We start from the raw sequence: 17,923 nt of genomic DNA on the forward strand, positions 1-17,923 counted from the left end.
AGGGGGCATTAAACTGTATGGGGGCAGCTATTTGTCATTACACTGTGTGGGGGGTCCTATGGGAACATAATACTGAGTGGGCTGTACCGGTTATGTGTGGGCAGAGACTACTTAGATTAGATACTTGAAAGTTGGTAGGTATGTTTACTGGTGTGTGCTGGGGCAGAGCGAGTGTGTCTACTCCAAATTTGCAGCATAAGGCAATGAGGTTGCTTTACCACATGCCAATGCTGCAATTTTGGGATTTGCTCCCTCTAGTGACCAGCACATGGAAATGTTATAAATTAGAATCTAATTTATAATATTTCCTGAATTGTGAAAAAATTAAAAAAATTAAAACAATGTGTAATCATTTATATACTAACTGTTTAACTGAAAAAAATAAAAATAAATTCCTAGCGACACATCCCCTTTAATACTGGCGTTTCATACAGCAGTCCTATTAAACAGTTTGCTGGAGTAAGATGCAACACATTTATTAACAGGCGAACGACTCTTAATAAATGTGTCGCATCTTTTAGCTGCAACGCGGCCTGTCATCAGTACTTTCTACGCGCTTCGGCCTGCTGTACAGTTAAAGTAAATTTTTACAATTTATTTTATTGTCTGATTGGGGGGGCATACAGTCTGATTGGGGGGAGGTATGGGTCTGGCACGGACCTTTGCCTTGTTACGCCCCCCAGAGATAAATCTGGGCCGCATTATACATATAGATTTCTGCTATAATTTACATCAGTTACTGGCGTAAATTATAGTAAAATTGTTGGCCATTTCTGCTAAGCCCCGCTCATTTTTTGCCCCCTAAAATTTCAACATTTGCGCATTTTGTGAATTTTCTACGCTAGTAAACTGTTGTAGAAAGGTTAATATATTTCCCCCAAAGGCTACAGACCGTAATACAATATCTTAATGTAAGGATGTGTACACTTAATTGTGCAGCAACGCTTGTTGTCTCCATTCTATGTCAGTGTGGGAAGTAGATGTCCGGCCTTATGATTTTGTGATATGTGATAGACCCAGAATCCCAATCACCAAACCAAAGAATGCAAAATAAAGACACAAAACATTATAATTGGGTGTTAAATGGTCAATACTTTTATTATATTATATGACCAAACCCAAAATGGCAAACCTCCGACTCACGAAGAGTCACCCTCCAGCACGCAGGAAAGGAAAAACCCCCTGTGGGGGAAACCTCTAGGGAAACCATGGCTGGAGGATTGCCCTTCCTCTGGGCTTAGAAGGTGCCAAAATATAATTTGTAACAGAATTTGTACATTTTCTCAGATTTTCAAGGAAAGACATTACAATGAACGAACGACATAAAACACATAAATCGGCTGATCTGGTTGGCTAGGCGGATGTCTCTCTTCCTGGGCACCCATTAAAATGAATGGGTGATCCACGGATGAGACGGGTCCTCCAGATGCCTCCTTGTAGCACCTGTCTCTGCTCTGGCTAATAGGGGGGGATCTCCTGCTGGAAACCTCCTCTATTACAGACAACCCGTATGAAGAGGATGGCATCACTGTGATGAAGAAGTGCTCTTGGGTGAAGGGTTTCCCTGCTAGAACCTACAAATTACATCAGGTCGACATTGGTGGGGAAGTCAAGCTCAAGGTCCTCAGTCCCATCCAATATGGCGCTAAATGTGGCAGTAAAACCTTCTAATATGGAATCTTCTTTATGTCATAAACATTTGTGTTTATGACATCAGCGCATTCATCATCATTGCTACAGGAGTTTCTTACCACTGCCGCCTCGTTCATTGTGACATCACCGACAGTGGTCTGAAGTGTTAACCCTTTAATGACTGGCAGTGTACTTACCACAGAGGCCATAAAGCTGAATAGTACATATCAGCGGCCATAAAGGAAAAGGGATAATGCAGGGAGCATCTCCGCACAAGAACAATCCATGACAAAGAGTACTCCAGGATAAGATAACTTGTCTGCTTTCTCCAAAAACCAGCACCACACCTGTCCATAGGTTGTGTGTGGTATTACAGCTCATTACCATTCACTTCAATGGAGCAAACCTGCAATACCAAATACAACCTGTGGAAAGGTGTGGTGCTGTTTCTGGAAGAAAGCAGCCATATTTTTCTAATCCTGCACAGCCCCTGTTAGAAATAGTTCAAAAAAAGGGGGAGAGAAGAAGGGAAAAAGAGGAACTCTGAGGTAAAAGAAATCAAACTAGACTGAAAGGAGTCTGCTGGAGGTGCCAGATGGAAAGACATGTTTCTGCCATGGGGACCAGATTAGTTGAAAAACTATGCAGTTCATCTTCGAATGCAGCGTCACAAAAACAAATTATTTTGTAAAAAAATTAAAAAGTGTTTTTATTGTGCAAAACTAGAAAAACTTTTACGTACATGTTGGTTCAGGAGTCCTGGTGGTCCTCCATGGGCTTTACCCATGGAGTGTTTGGAGACATGTTGGAGCTGTGGGGGAATGGTAGGTACGCTTACTGACATCTGATGGGATTGTAGGCACATCGCACCATTTTGGTTGGCAATAAATTCTCTCTTCGAACATGCCCTCTCCGCTCAATTCTCTCCAGATCTATTTCTTTCCAGAAGAAGGTTCTCCTCCATTTATTCAGACTAGGTTGTGCCTAGACATTGGAAGTCTACAATTCCCCGGTACAAATCTAAATGTTTGGCCACATTCACTGATATTCAGAATCCAGCAACTCTGCCGATTGTTGAAGTAATCTCAGGCATTTTCTGAGTAGTTGACCGCTAACTCCCTCCACTCTGCTACCTCGCTGTAGTGCCCGACCATTCAATTTTTTTCTTCTCTCTCTGTAATTGTCGTCTGTTTATTGCTTGTTGTTTTAACCTTTCTCATTGATAAAAGTACAGATTTGGTAAAGACGACGCTTACATTGTTTCCTAATTGTCTTTTGGTGAGCTGCATTTTTTTTTAACATTTTGTACTGCTTTATGGTTTTAATAAAGATTGAGCAGAGTTACTGCAGTTAAGCGGTGATAAATATTCTTCTACGTCCTGCTCCTGAGATGACCTCAGGGAGAACAGAAGCCTCCCATAAAGCAGAAGGAGACCGGGGTGGTGGACATTGTTAGGTAAAGGTTAAACAGACTTACCATCAGGGGTGCTCAGGGATATGCCGCTAATCCCCAAGTCAAGACTAGCTAGGAGGTCAAGGCTTCCTGAGCCCTGCTCACACCATAGTCCGGAGCCCCCCAGCTTGACTGTGTCTGATTTGGGACAGGTAGTGGCTCAATTACTGGCTGGTGTTAGAGAGGCTTTGGTGCAGCGTGAGGTCCCACCACCTGTGGTCCCCCTTGCTCCTTCTCCTGTTGCGGCATGGTACGGTTCGGTATCTGGGGCTGCGGCGCTAGGTTCTAAAGTCACTGGGAGTGCTGGTGGGTCTGGCGCTCCTGTTGCGGTTCAACTGCATGGGGTTCGGTTAGCCAAATGTTTGTTTTGAGAGCTCCCTTAAGACGGAGATTAGAGATCGTATTTGGCGTGATGAATATGTTGAGATTTTCTCTCTTTTGCCGTTAGAGAAATTAAATTTGAATAGAGGAAAGTCTGACGAGAGTAAGGCTGGATTCACACGAGCACATTACGTCCGTAATGGACGGAACGTATTTCGGCCGCAAGTTCCGGACCGAACACACTGCTGGGAGCCAAAATAAGTGTCAGACAATATTAGCACCATACAATACAATACTGCTATAGTACAGTGCCCTAATAATACAGTGTACTTAAAGGAACAGTGTCATCACAAATTATTTTTTTATATGTTAAAGATGTTAGTGCTTTATTAAAAATGTTTATATTCATTTGTGTGTTTGTGTTTTACTTTTTCTTATTTTTACACTTTTTCTTCCCTATGGGGGCTGCCATTTTTTGTTCCATTTCTGTCTGTGTCGATTAACGACACATACAGGCATGGAATACGGCAGCCACAGTCCCATAGGGACTGCGAACGGCTCCCGTCCCATTGACTTCAGTGTACGGCGTCTGTGTGGGAACTGCGCATGCGCCGCTCCCACACAGTCCAATTCGAAATTGGCGCCGTCCGGCGCCATTTTCCTGTGGACCAGAAGTCGCGGCCGGACAGTAATATTACTACTTCCGGTCGCGGCTTCCGGATTTGTGCACTTGGACCAGCGGCAGCAAACGGAGCGGACGGGCCGGAGGGAGCCGCGGCGGCAGGAGCAGGTAAGAGATTTCAATGTATGTTCGTGTTTGTGTGTGTTTACTACTGTATGTAAACCTACTACACTGTGTGTTAGCTCAAAAAATGGCGACACACAGTGTAGGAGGTTACACCGTTCAAACCCCTCGTTTATCCCGGCACTAGCTAGGATAAAGGAGGGGGGGATGCTGAGAGCTCACTAGAGCGAGGGCTTTTAACCCAATGTTGCAATGCTGCAATTTTGGGAATAGCTCCATCTAGTGACCAAAAATGGGTAGTATTATAAATTAGAATTAATTTATAATATTTCCTGACTCGTGAAAAAAATAAAAAAAGTTTGAACAATGTTTAATCACCCACACACTAAATGTTTAATTTAAAAAAAAAAAACATGTTTTTCTGGCAACACATTCCCTTTAACACTAAATGAAATTTACTACATATTTCAAGGAGTTTTCCAGGAACATTTAAATGGGTTTATATGGCCACAAAACATAAAAAAAAAAAAAAACCTTTACAATATACTCATGTTCTCCATTCCAGGCTGTATCACGTGCTTGTATTGTCAGGTCAGTTTGATCGCTGTTGTATCTGATCCCATCAGAGGAAAGCAGGAAAAACCTTCCCACATCTCTCCCTTATGGAAAAGTTTTCCCTTCATTCCACTAATGGGAGCCATATAAAAAATACACAATGCTCACATTGCCTAATACGACAGAATACATACAGGAGAAAATAAGAAAACAGTGTCTAAGCTTTACAATATAGTACCGGGGGGGATTGTGTATAAAAAGGAAAAATAAGTTGTACGGCCACCAAGACGAGCTGGAGATCCTTCAGCTTCAATTAGAGTCTGTTCACATGTGGATTTTCACCACATTTTATTAAATTGGCATTAGAATTTTAGTGATCTGAATAGTAATCTGAAAATTGGTAACTGTTTTCCTGCCATTTTTTTTTTCACTTTTCAAAGGTTTAATTTATAATTTTGCAAAAAAAAAAACGGACAAAAAAAATACAAAGCATGAAAAGCAAATAATAACACATTGAATTATATTTAACCAACAAACCCAACCAGTCACACAGAGGCGTCCATTTCCTCATCTAAGGCTTCATTCACATCTGCATCAGGACTCTGTTCATGGGTTCCGTCGAACCTTTCTGTCAGAGGAACCCATGAACGGAATCCAAAATGAAACAAACAGAAACCATAGGTTTCCGTTTGCATCACCATGGATTTCAATGGTGACGGATCCGGTGCAAATGGTTTCCGTTTATCACCGTTGTGTGAGGGTTCCATCGTTTTGACAGAATGAATAGCACAGTCGACTATGGTATTTATTCCGTCAAAATAACATAACCCTTACACAACGGTGACAAATGGAAACCATTTGCACCGAATCCGTCACCATTAAAATCAATGGTGATGCAAACGGAAACCTATGGTTTCAGTTTGGAGTCCGTTCATGGGTTCCCCTGGCGAAAAGGTCCGACGGAAGCCATGAACGGAGTCCCAACGCCGATGTGAACGAAGCCTTAGTTATAAGGATAGATAATGATTTCCTTCACATTTGAGCTACAAGTTACGTAGCCGTTCCTTTCAGCTTAACCCATCGGGACCAAATCTTTTCTAATTTGTAGGGACATTTCCTACTCATATATAAAATGTTATACAGGAGGACATATTTATTGACAAGTTGTAACTAATGAGAAAGGGCAGGGGGGAAGTGTCTGTGGTTTTCCAGGTCATATTTCCCTGTGTTTTTTAAATGTTGTAAGAATCCTCGAAGGAAACACCACGTTTGTTACATATCGTATAATATGTCCCTGAAAAAATCTGAGAGCTCAAAATATGCATGAAAAGATTTAGGCCTCGGTCACACAGTGCAGAACATGCACTTCTATTAAATACAGGATTGCTGACAACATGTTGCCAACTGCAATTTCTCCATAGCAGTTTCTTCTGGGGCCAGTGTGAGGAATGGGGGGAACCACTTTGTCCATTTTGCTGCAGGTGGAGAGAGACTTTTTCTGTTATTTGCCCCTTGTCCTGAGCTCAGGAGGTTCTTAATTCAAATGAGACAAGCAGCCGATCAAACTGGGAATCCAGTGAACCAGTACAAACCAGTGTAGAAGTGTCTGAAAATAATCCTCTCCACTGTCACCTTCAGACTGTCCGACCACAATGGTGAGGATATGCGTAGCAGCAGCCGCAGGTGGGCATGGATTATAAACTTATAGTTGATGATACTTTTGATTGTTGTGTTTTTATTTACAAGTTGAGCACCAAGCGCGTCACCTATGTAAACATGTATGCCACCTATGTAAACGTGTATGTGTATATCATTTCAGTGCTTTGCTGCCATCTAGTGAACAAACTGCATAAACAGTTTGTGTAGTGCTGTTGTGTTATGTGTGCAGGACCTGTGATCACATGACCAGAGAGGCAAATTCTCAAATTCGTGCAGGTGCTGCACAGCTACTCAAGTAGGGGAGAAGCTGAATCTTTATTTAACAGGAGTTTAACACCATATTTAAATATGCAATATTTAAAAAACAAATCGCCATAAAAGTCATCAAACTGCATATTATGAGAGGAAAATGACTGTTATGCTATGTCGCTGATATATACATTGTGTAGTAAGTGTTATTCCACTTAAGTAAACATATAACAGATCATTCCTCCAATTAAGACCCTTCGGGAATCTTGTATGAAGCTGCAGATCGCAGAACGCCTCCCTATTCAGGAAGTGTCTTCTCCAATATCCACCCGTCTTTGGTTTCTTCACTTCTTCAAGGCCATAAAAACATTGGGGGGAATTTATTAAGATGACATTTCATATGCCAGTCTTAATATAAAGAAAGTTGGAGTAAGATGCAATACATTTATTAAATGTGTCACATCTTTCGGCCGTTCTTGCGCCACAATCGTTATGTAGCGACCGCGGCCATGCTCCATCTATTCCCCCTACCCATCGGACATAATGTAAAATAAAAAATAAGTATAATCTTTTTTCCGCTTCTCTTCTTCCCCCTTGATCCCCTAAGGCTCCCTGCTGCCCATACAATGCACTGACACCGAGCAGCGTCAGGTACTTTATATGCGACACAGCACTCAACGTCATCAGTGCATTGTATGAGCCGCAGGCTGCGGAGAGAACATGAGGGGACCAGAAGAGGAGTGGTGAGGTGAGCATTCATTTTTTATTTAATTGCACGATAGAGGGGACGGAGAGGAGCCTGGCATGGGCCTCTACCTTGCTACGCTCCACATAGTGACATTTTTGCCAATTATTAGCAGGAGTAGATTTCGACTATAGTTTACGCCAGGTGTAAATTATTATAAATTTGTTGTGCTGCTGTCACCCCGCCCCCTTTTGGGAAGCCCCCTTTTAGAAAACTGGCGTAGAAAGGTTAATACATTTCCCCATAAGCTTTAAAAATTACCATTATGTGTTTCTAAGAAGTGTTTTTCTGCACCAGAGAGGCATTAGTGTTTTTTTTGTTTTTGTATCTGAAATGTGTTCTACAATGCGCGTTTTGAAGTTTCTAATCGTGCGCCCTACAGATGTAGCCGGCTTTATCTTGACTTTCAACGCCTTAAAGAGGCTCTGTCACCACATTATAAGCGGCCTATATTGTACATGATGTGATCGGCGCTGTAATGTAGATTATAGCAGTGTTTTTTATTTAGAAAAACGATCATTTTTGGCGGAGTTATGACCTATTTTAGCTTTATGCTAATGACTTTCTCAATGGACAACTGGGCGTGTTTTACTATATGACCAAGTGGGCGTTGTACAGAGGAGTGTATGACGCTGACCAATCAGTGACAAATCAGCGTCATGCACTTCTCTCCATTCATTTACTCTGCAGATAGCGATATATCTATATCGCTATGTGCAGTCACATAAACACACTATAACGCTACTCATGTGTCATGACCATGAATATACATTACCTCCAGCCAGGACGTGATGTGTATTCATTCTCCAAACCACTTCTCTGCACGTCTCTGTGATTTACAGCACAGCACAGTGAGATCTCGCTGTGAATGACAGTTTAAGGCGTAATCTCGCGAGACTACCCCTGCTATGCTGTAAATCACAGAGACGCTACAGAAGTGGTCAGGAGAATGAATACACGTCACGTCCTTGCTGGAGGTAATGTATATTCATTGTCATGACACATGAGTAGCGTTATAGTGTGTTTATGCGACTACAAATAGCGATATAGATACAGTATATCGCTATCTGCCGTGTAAATGAATGGAGAGAAGTGTATGACGCTGATTGGTCGCTGATTGGTCAGCGTCATACACTCCTCTTTACAACGCCCACTTGGCCATATAGTAAAACACGCCCAGTTGTCCATTGAGAAACTCATTAGCATAAAGCTAATAAAGGTCATAACTCCGTCAAAAATGATAATTTTTCTAATTAAAAAACACTGATGTAATCTACATCACAGCGCCGATCACATTATGTAGAAGATAGGGCACTTATAATGTGGTGACAGAGCCTCTTTAAATACACAGTGGCTGTGTTTTTTCAATGACTTTTTAACGACTTTTGTTGTGTGATATCACGCTGCTGCAAGTTATCCGAGTCAAGATAAAGATGGCTACATCCGTACATACACGCGATCACATTGTTTGCATTTAATGGCATAAATTACATGATGCTTAGTACAATTTTTATAAACGCATCAATATCGTAAGTACTTTTGAAAAAATAAAAAACTTTTTGGGAAAGTCAAGTTTTGTTGTTAGCGACACTGTAGAAAAGACTTGTAACAACATGTAACTAAGAGATCTCATCCTCTAGGTGACCCAAGGGCTGCCTTTACCCACAATTTGTGTCAGGACTGGATCCGGATTTAACATGGGTTAGTTTTTTCTGAATAATTTTTGATATGTCTCCAAACTTTTGGCTCTATGCCGTTGAAGAAACTGGTAATTGATCTCTCGTGCTTCAGTATTTATTATTAAACAAGATGGATTATTGTGTCCTTTGTTTTGATGCCCTTCTTAAAATCCATTGTTAACCCCTTCCCGACATTTGCCGTATAGGTACGTCATGGAAAGCATTGACTTCCCGCATCTTGACGTACCTATACGCCGAATGTTTGGGACCGGCTCAGAAGCTGAGCCGGTGCCTTCCATCACCGGATCTCAGCTGTATCTTACAGCTGACATCCGGCTGTAACGGCGGGGACCGAAATTAGCTTCGATCCCCGCCATTAACCCCTTAAGTGCAGCGCTCAAACGCGATCGCTGCACTTAAGGTGTTTGCAGCTCATCGGAACCCCAGTAATGAAATTGCCGGGGTTCCGGTGGCTGCAATGGCAAACGGAGGCCTAATACTGGCCTCCCGGTCTGCCTAGCACCGAAGCCGGTCAAGATCCGCCCGGCGGCGGAGCCTGATCGGCTTCCGTAGCTGCCGGCAAGATAGCGCCGGGTCAGGAGCTGATCCGGCGTGATCAGCGGTGGAAGTCAGCTGTATTGTACAGCTGACATCCACCTGTAACGGCAGGAACCGGAGCTAGCTCCGATCCCTGCCATTAACCCCTTCGATGCAGCAATCGAAAGCGATTGCTGCATCGTAGCGGTTACTAGCAGATCGCCAGCCCTGACAGGCAATCAGGACTGGCGACTGCTGTTATGGCAACAGGAGACACAATGGTCTCCTGCTCTGCCATTACGGAAGCCGATTTAGGCCCCGCCGGGAGGCGAAGCCTAATCGGCTTGCTGTCAGTGAATGACTGACAGATCTAATACATTGCACTACATAGGTAGTGCAATGTATTAGAAAAAAAAAATCTGACCGTTGGACCTTCAAGTCCCCTAGTGGGACTTGAGAAAAAGTGTAAAAAAAGTATAAAAAAGTGTAAAAAAAAAGTGCAAAAAATAATAGTTTGAAAACAATAAAAGTTTCAAGTAATCAAATAAAACACAATCCCCCTTTTACTCTTATCAAGTTCTTTATTATTGAAAAATAACAATAAACCATATTTATTTGGTATTGCCACGACCGTAACGACCGGAGGTATCAAAATATTATATTATTTATTGCACGCGGTGAACAGCGTAAAAAAAACCCGTAAAAAACGTTACCAGAGTTTCTGTTTGTTGGTCACTTTGCCCTACAAATATTAGAATAAAAAGTGATCAAAAAGTCACACGTATCCAAAAATGGTACCTATAAAAACTATAGCTCGTCCCGCAAAAAACAAGCCCTCATACTCCTCCGTCGACAAAAAAATTAAAAAGTTATGGTTCTCACAACTTGGCGACAGAAAAAATACATTCTTTTTACACAAGTAATTTTATTGTGCAAAAAGTTGTAAAACATGAAAAAGTTCTATAAATTAGGTATCGCCGGAATCGTACTGACGCGCAGAATAAAGTTAACATGTAGTTTATAATGCGTGGTGAACGCTGTATAAAAAAAAACGAAAAAAGCTGTGCCAGAATTGCGTTTTTTTGTTTACCTGGCATCCCAAAAAATAGGATAAAAGGTGATCAAAAAGTTGCATGTACCCCAAAATGGTACCAATAATAACTACAGCTCGTCCCGCAACAAACCAGCCCTCATACCGCTACGTCTATGAAAAATAAAATTAGTTATGGCTCCAATAAGTCAGGAAATAAAAAAATATGCAGTTGTGCCCGAGGGGAACATTTCTTCTGTTTGAAGAGGCGATTTATCAAGGACCTAAAATTAGGGAACCAGGAAAGGGAGGGCCCAAACATATCCGCTGGAAGCGAGGGTGTCCGTATTATACCAGGACAACACTTCCCAGCAAAATTCCCCAAACTGCAAAGGCGCGGAGTGTGGACCAAAAGGGGGATAAGAAAGGACGTCATATATCAGTGCGACACTGGCCTGTGCAGAAAGGATTCTGTCACAGCGTAACACACATCTATGGATCATTTTATTGTTTTTTTACCCCATTATTATACCACCTGACTATGCCCCTTATATACTCTGCCCGGCTTACATATGCCCCCACATTATAAACGGAAACACCAGTAAGACTCCAAACAAAACTACTACCAAGCAAAATCCACGCTCCAAAAGCCAAATGGCATTTCCTCCCATCTGAACCCTACAGCGTCCCCAAACAGCAGTTTCCTTCCACATATATGGCACCGTCATACCCGGGAGAACCCTTTTAGCAATTTTTGGGGTGTGTCTCTCCAGTGGCATATCTAGGGAAAAATATAAATTTTGAATTTGCACCATCCACAGTGCATTCATTTATGGAAAAGACCTGTGGGGTGAAAATGCTCACTACACCCCTTAATAAATGCCTTGAGGGGTACAGTTTCCAAATGGGGTCACTTCTCAGGGGTTTATTTTTATTATTTCACATCAGAGCCTCTGCAGTTGTGAACCAATACTTTGTAAATCGCCAAATTAGGCCTCAATTTTACATGGTACGCTTTCAATCCTGAGCCTGGTCGACTGTCCAGGCAAGAGATTAGGGCCACATGTAGGGTGTTTCTAAAACCAGGAAACCCAGCATAATAATTAGAGAGCTGTCTTGTTATGGTGGCTCAAGCTGGGCACCACATATTGGCATATCTATGGAAAAAAAATCCCATTTTCACTCTGCAACATCGAGTGCACACCAATTTCTGCCAATCACCTGCAGGGTTAAAATGCTTACTACACCCCTAGGTAAATACATTGAGGGGTGTAGTTTCCAAAATGGGGTCACTTCTGGGGGGTTTCCACTGTTTTGGGCCCACAGGCGCCCAGAAACCAATCCAGCAACATCTGCACTCCAAATGGCGGTCCTTCCCTTCTGAGCCCTGCCGTGTGCCCAAACAGCAGTTTATGACCACATATGGGGTATTGCCGTACTCGGGAGAAATTGCTTTACAAATGTTGTGTTCTTTTTTTTCCTTTATTTGTTGCGAAAATGAAAAAAATTTGAGCTAAAGCTACGTCTTATTGAAGAAAAAGGATTGTTTTTATTTTCACTGCCCAATTCTAATAAATTCTATGAAACATCTATGGGGTCAAAATGCTCACTACACCCCTAGAGGAATTCCTCAAGAGGTGTAGTTTCCTAAATGGTGTCACTTTTTGGGCGTTTTTATTGTTTTTTCCCCTCAGGGGCTTTGTAAATGTGACATGGCCTCCGCAAACCATTCCTGCTTAATGTGATCTCCAAAAGCCAAATAGCGCTCTTTCCCTTCTCAGCCTCGCCGTGTGTCCAAACAGCCGTTTATTACCACATGTGGGGTATTGTTTTACTCGGGAGAAATTGCTTTACAAATTTTACGGTGCTTTTTCTCCTTCAGTCTTTGTGGAAATGAGAAAAAAATAGCTAAACCTACATTTTCTTTGAAATAATTTAGATTGTCATTTTCAGGGCCTACTTCCAATAATTTATGCAAAAAACCTGTGGGGTCAAAACACTCACTATACCCCTAGATAATTTTCTCAATGGGTGTAGTTTCCGAAATGGGGTCACTTGTTGGGGTTTTCCACTGTTTTGTCCCCTCAGGGGCTTTGTAAATGCGACCTGGCCTCCGCAAACCATTCCTGCTAAATTTGAGCTCCAAAAGCCAAATAGCGCTCTTTCCCTTCTAAGCCCTGCCGTGTCTCCAAACAACCGTTTATTACCACATGTGGGGTATTGTTTTACTCGGGAGAAATTGCTTTACAAATTTTACGGTGCTTTTTCTCCTTTAGTCCTTGTGAAAATGAGAAAAAAAATCGCTAAACCTACATTTTCTTTGAAAAAATGTTGATTTTAATTTTCATGGCCTACTTCCAATAATTTCTGTAAAAAACCTGTGCTGTCAAAATGCTCACTGTACCCCTAGATAATTTCCTTGAGGTGTGTAGTTTCCCAGATGGGGTCACTTTTGGGGGATTTTGACTGTTTTGGAACCGCAAGAGCCCTTCAAACCTGACATGATGCCTAAAATGTATTCTAACAAAAATAAGGCCCCAAAATCCACTAGGTTCTCCTTTGCTTCTGAGGCCGGTGCTTCAGTCCAGTAGCACGCTAGGGCCACATGTGGGATATTTCCTAAAAGTGCAGAAACTGGGCAACAAATATTGAGTTGCATTTCTCTGGTAAAACCTTCTGTGTTATAAAAATTTTTTTATTAAAAATGTATTTCTGCAAAAAAATATGAAATTTGTAAATTTCACCTCTACTTTGCTTTAATTCCTGTGAAATGTGTAAAGGGTTAAGACATTTTCTAAATGCTGTTTTGAATACTTTGATGGGTGAAGTTTTTAAAATGGGGTGACTTTTTGGGGGTTTCTAATATATAAGGCCCTCAAAGCCACTTCACAACTTAACTGGTCCCTGTAAAAATGGCCTTTTGAAATTTTCTTGAAAATGTGAGAAATTGCTGCTAAAGTTCTAAGCCTTGTGATGTCATAGAAAAATAAAAGGATGTTCAAAAAACAATGCCAAACTAAAGTAGACATATGGGGAATGTTAATTAGCAACAATTTTGTGTGGTATAACTGCCTGTCTTACAAGCAGATACATTTAAATTGAGAAAAATGCTAATTTTTGCAATTTTTCGCTAAATTTTGGTGTTTTTCACAATTAAATACTGAACATATCGAGCAAATTTTGCAAGTAACTTAAAGTCAAATGTGTCACGAGAAAACAAGTGGAGGTGAAGGGAACAAGTGAGCCCTAATCTACCCACCGCCCTGTCCCTGCCTACTTGCAACGACCCGCCCTAGGCGACGGGGTACAACTTGGCGGCGGTCCCTACGCTGACTAAGTGCAAAGGGATACCAACAGCGGACAAGCAAGGGAAGGGGCAGTAGCCCACGGAACACCGTGAGGAAACGGAGGGGTGAACGAGCCAGTCAGGATCAGGATGTAGTGGAGTATACCAACGCAGAGCACTGAGCAGGAAGCAAGCCAGGGGCAGAGTGAAGCAGGATAAGCGGGAACTGAAGCAAGGCAGAAGCACGGCAGAAGCAGGCTGGAGCAAGGCAGCAGTGGGGCCAGGAATCCAAGAAGAATAACAAGCAATGAGGAAGAGAAAACGGCAGGTATAAATGGACAGGGGGCGGAGCTAACTCCGACTGACCAGGCCGCGATAGGCTCTCCCACTCCTGAGCCTGCCACCCTGATTGGTGGGAGCCGGTGTCAGTCTAAGAGGTCTGGCCTCAGGTGTCGACTGATTAATCCTGGGAGTATCCACAGACGTAGTGCCTGGCAGATCCTTTACAGTACTCCCCCTTTTATGAGGGGCCACCGGACCCTTACTAAGAGGACCCGGTTTAGTGGGGAAGAGAAGGTGGAACCTCCTGACCAATACCCCAGCGTGAACATCTCGAGCAGGTACCCAAGTCCTCTCCTCCTTCCCGTATCCTCTCCAATGGACCAGGTACTGGAGGGAGCCCTGGATCATCCTACTGTCCACAATCTTGGCCACCTCGAATTCCACTCCCTCAGGGGTGAGAACGGGATCAGGAGGTTTCCTCGAGGGGGACCAGGATGGGGAGCAGCGTTTAAGGAGGGAGGCATGAAAGACGTCGTGTATGCGAAAGGATGGGGGCAGCTCCAGACGGAAGGATACAGGGTTGAGGACTTCAATGACCTTATAAGGCCCAATAAATCGGGGAGCAAACTTCCTGGACGGGACCTTAAGGCGCAAGTTCCTAGACGACAACCACACCAGATCCCCGACGACAAACCGGGGGTTAGCAGAACGTCTTCTATCAGCCTGAATCTTTTGTACGGTCTGGGACGCCTCTAAGTTCTTCTGAACCTGGGCCCAGACTGTGCACAGTTCCCGATGAACGTCCTCTACCTCGGGATTATTGGAACAACCAGGAGAAATGGAGGAGAACCTTGGATTAAACCTGAAATTACAGAAAAACGGGGATACCCCTGACGAGTTACTGACCCGGTTATTCAGGGAAAATTCGGCGAGGGGAAGGAATGAGACCCAATCAAATTGACAGTCAGAGATGAAACACCTTAAATATTGTTCCAGGGATTGATTAGTCCTTTCCGTTTGGCCATTAGTTTCGGGATGGAAGGCGGAGGAGAAGGACAGATCAATCTCCAACTTTTTACAAAAAGCTCTCCAAAATAAGGAAACAAATTGTACCCCTCTGTCAGAAACGATATTGACTGGGACCCCATGGAGACGCAAAATGTGTTTAACAAACAAAGAAGCTAACGTCTTGGCGTTAGGTAGTTTCTTAAGGGGCACAAAGTGGCACATCTTGCTGAAGCGGTCTACTACCACCCACACCACCGACTTGCCCTGAGATGGAGGCAAATCGGTGATAAAATCCATGGAGATATGGGTCCAAGGTCTCTGGGGAATGGGCAAAGAACATAGTAAGCCCGCAGGTCGGGACCTAGGGGTCTTGGACCTAGCACAAACCTCACAAGCGGCGACATAAGCCCTAACGTCTTTAGGCAACCCAGGCCACCAATAGTTTCTGGTAATGAGGTGTTTGGTACCCAAGATGCCAGGATGACCAGATAGTGCGGAGTCATGGTTTTCCCTGAGTACCCTTAGCCGGTATTGCAGGGGACAAACAGCTTGTCCCCAGGGAGGTTCCCGGGAGCTGAACCTTGATCAGCCGCAATGTCAGAGGCTAAATCAGAATCAGTGGCAGAAACGATTATACCAGGGGGTAAAATACAAGCAGGATCCTCCTCAGAAGGAGGATTGGCCATGAAACTACGTGACAGTGCATCAGCCTTAATATTTTTGGACCCAGCCCTATAGGTAACCAAGAAGTTAAATCTGGTAAAGAATAGCGCCCATCGAGCTTGTCTAGGATTAAGCCTCCGGGCAGATTCTAGGAAAACCAGATTCTTGTGGTCAGTAAGGACCGTTACCTGGTGCCTGGCCCCCTCCAGGAAGTGACGCCACTCTTCAAAAGCCCATTTAATGGCTAAAAGTTTGCGGTTGCCAATATCATAGTTACTCTCCGTGGGCGAAAACTTCCTAGAGAAGTAAGCACAGGGGCGGAGATGGGTGAGGGAGCTGGTACCCTGGGACAAGACGGCCCCCACTCCCACCTCGGACGCGTCAACCTCCACAATAAATGGCTCCCTTTGGTTGGGCTGAACCAGCACAGGGGCCGAGATAAAGCACTTCTTGAGGGTCTCAAAAGCCTGGACGGCCTCAGGAGGCCAGTGGAGGACATCAGCACCCTTGCGAGTGAGGTCCGTAAGAGGCTTAGCGACGACCGAGAAGTTGGCAATAAATCTCCTGTAATAGTTAGCGAACCCCAAAAAACACTGTAGCGCCTTCAGGGAGGCAGGTTGGACCCATTCCGCCACAGCCTGAACCTTGGCAGGGTCCATGTGGAATTCATGAGGAGTGAGGATTTGACCCAAAAATGGTATCTCCTGTACCCCAAACACACATTTTTCGGTTTTCGCAAACACATTATTTTCCCGGAGAACCTGGAGGACCTTCCTGACAGGCTCCACGTGGGAGGACCAGTCCTTGGAAAACACCACTATGTCATCAAGGTACACTACAAGAAAATTTCCCAGGTAATCTCTCAGAATTTCATTAATAAAATTCTGGAAGACGGCAGGGGCATTACACAACCCAAAGGGCATGACCAGGTATTCGAAATGACCTTCGGGCGTGTTGAACGCACTCTTCCACTCATCCCCCTCTTTGATGCGGATAAGGTTATATGCCCCCCGTAGATCGAACTTAGAGAACCATTGGGCCCCCTGAACCTGATTAAAAAGATCCGGAATCAAAGGAAGGGGATACTGGTTCCTTACTGTGACCTTATTCAAGTTCCGATAGTCAATGCACGGCCTAAGACCACCATCCTTCTTCCCCACGAAGAAGAAGCCAGCACCTACAGGAGAAGTCGAGGGGCGAATGAAACCCTTGGCCAGGCATTCTTGGATATACTCCCTCATAGCTTCACGTTCAGGACATGAAAGATTAAATATCCTACCCTTAGGAAGCTTAGCACCAGGTACCAAATCGATGGCGCAATCGTAATCTCTATGAGGGGGCAACACCTCGGAGGCCTCCTTAGAAAACACATCAGTGAAGTCCTGAACAAACTCAGGTAGCGTGTTTACCTCCTCACGGGGAGAAATAGAGTTAACCGAAAGACATGACGTCAAGCATTCATTACCCCATTTGGTGAGATCCCCAGTATTCCAATCAAACGTGGGATTATGCAGCTGCAACCAGGGAAGACCTAATACCAGATCGGACGATAATCCCTGCATCACCAGTACAGAGCACTGCTCCAAATGCATGGAGCCAACAAGGAGTTCAAAAACAGGAGTATGCTGAGTAAAATAACCATTAGCAAGAGGAGTGGAGTCGATACCCACTACCGGGACAGGATAAGGCAAATCAATAAAAGGCATTTTTAGAGACATAGCAAATTCCACAGACATGATATTAGCAGATGAGCCAGAATCCACGAAGGAACTGCCAGTGGCAGACCGGCCAGCAAACGAGACCTGAAAGGGAAGCAAAATTTTATTGCTTTTCATATTAACGGGAAATACCTGTGCGCCCAAGTGACCTCCCCGATGATCACTTAGGCGCGGAAGTTTTCCGGCTGCTTATTCTTGCGCCTGGGACAGGTGTTCAGTAGATGCTTGTCACCCCCACAATAGAAGCAGAGACCATTCTTCCTGCGGAACTCTCTACGTTGTCGAGGGGACATGGAGGCCCCGAGTTGCATAGGTACCTCCGAGTCTTCCGTGGAAGAGCGAGGAGACGGGACCTCGGGGG

Source organism: Rhinoderma darwinii, unplaced genomic scaffold (assembly GCF_050947455.1).
Source record: "Rhinoderma darwinii isolate aRhiDar2 unplaced genomic scaffold, aRhiDar2.hap1 Scaffold_94, whole genome shotgun sequence".
In the NCBI taxonomy this organism is placed as follows: Eukaryota; Metazoa; Chordata; class Amphibia; order Anura; family Rhinodermatidae; genus Rhinoderma; species Rhinoderma darwinii.